Source organism: Hipposideros armiger, unplaced genomic scaffold (assembly GCF_001890085.2).
Source record: "Hipposideros armiger isolate ML-2016 unplaced genomic scaffold, ASM189008v1 scaffold_171, whole genome shotgun sequence".
Classification (NCBI taxonomy): Eukaryota; Metazoa; Chordata; class Mammalia; order Chiroptera; family Hipposideridae; genus Hipposideros; species Hipposideros armiger.
The window spans coordinates 722,239-725,016 of NW_017731521.1; positions in this window are offsets into that span (position 1 = coordinate 722,239).

A 2,778-nucleotide genomic window follows, 5' to 3' on the forward strand; every position below is an offset into this window, starting at 1 on the left:
CAACAGGCATCTTAGTCCTTTGGCTTCTGAGAGATTGGGTTCAGCCACTGGTTGGTACTATCAGGAGACAAACAGGGAGAGGCAGCAGCCAGGCTCTGTGTTTGCTCCGGCTTGCTCCCTGCCCAGTCACCAGGAGCTCGAGATAACTCTGATGAAGATCAGCATCTGGTAGGTGGCTCTCTTAGATCCATGGTGTTTTCTCTGGGTTCTAAACACCGCCTTTCTCTCACCCTCTGGCCTGGTGGGTAAGAGAGCTCACTGTTGCTGGCGGTGGAGTATTGCACCCGCCCTTGGTTCACTTACCCGTCTGCACCTATGTAAGCAGCTCCCCTAGTGAGCTCTCCTCTAGTCCCTATCTGAGTGTGCTGTCTGTTGCTGAGAGCGCAACTGATCCACCTGACTGCATCGCTGCAGTCCCAAATGAGAAACTCTCCATCCTGTCTCTGTTGTGTATGAGGGAAACAAGAAAAAGCACTATTTCCAGATCAGTCCTGTGATACCGCTCTGCCCTTCATGAGAGACGCTGCAGTCAAAAGGGAAGGCACTGCCACACGTCTCCTGCCCAGTCACCTGTGAGAACGTACCATGTAGCCCCTGGGTAGAGACTGACTCGGGCTGTGACACCCAGTGACAACTATGCAGAGCACTCTTTATCTTTGTCTCCCTCCCTGTGCCAAGTCACCAGCATGGGAAGCACAGAACAAGACCCCTGAAACAGCCCAACTGCTGAGATCACAGAGGGGAAATAAGAATTTTAAAAAGCATATTATAACAACACCAAAAGAGGGGCACCAGGCCAGAAGGGAGCCTGCTCAGCATGGTGGCGATGGCATTACCAGAACCTAAGACGATGGAGAAGAAGAGATCTTTAGACGATGTGTGTGCCAGCAAGCCCCAGCCAACGACCGTGGTGCTGGGGTGAGCTTTTTGTGGCACCACGCTGCTTGGGTCGTTCACCTTCCTGAAATCTGGCTGCAGGAGTGCTCATTCCTGTCATCACTCCCATCCACGTGCGTTAGTGACACCCTCACTGCAGGAAGCACACTGTGATTGGCGCTTCCACAGAGGCAGGAGCATTGAAGGAAAGCTCAGTGATGCTCAGACGGACTCTGGTGCCACTGATCACGTGACCACAGTAATGTCCAGAGCAAGACAGGAAGAGGGAGGCACCGAGAAGTAATGTTTCAAGTAGGAATCTTTATGAAGTATGCATGATATGGCTAGCTAGTGGTATCACGCCTGCTGCAGATGTTCCTCTGCCTGGGTGCAAGCCCATCGGCCATGCAGTGGCACCGTGGGCAATACAAAAAAGGATTAAGGACAATTAATTGAGGTCCACTCCATATTAATCATTGTACTTGAACTCATCCAATTCTAACGACAGCACTATGAGATAAGTATTATTACCCCCATTTTACTGAAAAGGGAACAGAAAGTTGAAGAGATTATACAGAATGTACCCAAGCACACATAATCAGGGGCAGGGCAGGAACCCAACCGAGAGCCTTAGCTTAAGCTCAAGTGACTGATTGGACATACTGCCTATATATTTGTGAAAATAGGACTGAATATACCTATATATTCATATATAACGTGTACAGTCAGTATAAAATATGACTGAGCCAGCACAAGGTCCACATGGGGAGTGAGGAAATAAATGTAAGACTACTCAGAGAGAGAGGAAGTGCTTTCCTCTGAGGCAATTCCCAGGGATATGAGACTTGAGCTTGATTTTGAATAGTAGGGAAGGTTTGGGGATAGACTGGGCTGATGTGGGTCAACTCACAGGCATGGGAATGCACCGGTTTTGAGCAATTTGGCTGGGGCAAGGGTTCAGAAAGGGGAGCAATGGGAAATTAAGCTGGAACAGAAGACTGAGAGAGCCCAGCAAGGAGGGAAATGACTCTAAGGCTACGTGATTAGACTTCGTGCTGTTAGGAAGGACGTATGAAATGATTAAGCGATGCTTCAGAAAGGTTAAACAGGCTGTTCCATGATAGATGCCTGGAGAAGGAAAGGGACTGGACTTACGGAGCCCAGGGACAAGGCTACCGGGGTCATCAGGTATGGAGTGAGACAGGCCTGGATTCAGGTGGTGTCAGGCGGCATGGAAAGGAGGTATGAATGCAGAGTCATTTAGAAGAAAAAATCAACAGGATACGGCCACAGACTCATAACAATATTAATAATGATAATAATAGCTAACGTTTCTTCATTTATTTATTTCTACAAATATTGCTTAAGTGCCTTCTGGGCCCAGCAATGAACATGTTAGGTAAGGCTGCTTCCCTCATGGGATTGACAGGCCAATGGAAGAGATACAAAATTAATAAATATAGATACACAATAAACAAATGAACTATAACTTCAGGTGGGTAATTTGTGCAATAAAGATATATACAAGAGAGCTAAGGGGCTAGAAGTGAGGGGGTGGGGAGCTTAGGTCAGAGTAGGTGTCTCTGAGGATGAAGTATTTTAAAACCCCTGTAATAGAGTCCTGGGATAAGACACACTTAGGATAAAACCCAGATCCTCAGCCAGGCTTCCAGACTCTTACAGAACCTGGTCCCTGTGGCTTTGCTGGCTTCATCTCATAACACCCCCTCCCCGCCTTGCCCACTGCACTCCCAGGCGCCCGGTTTCTCAAGCTCCCCAAGTCTACCACTCCTCCAACTGGTCAGCTGTTTCCTTGTGTCTTCACAGCTCAATCCTGAATACTAATTAACTCTCAGCTTAAATGTCACCTCCTCAGTCAGCCTTCCTCATTGTCAAACTTAT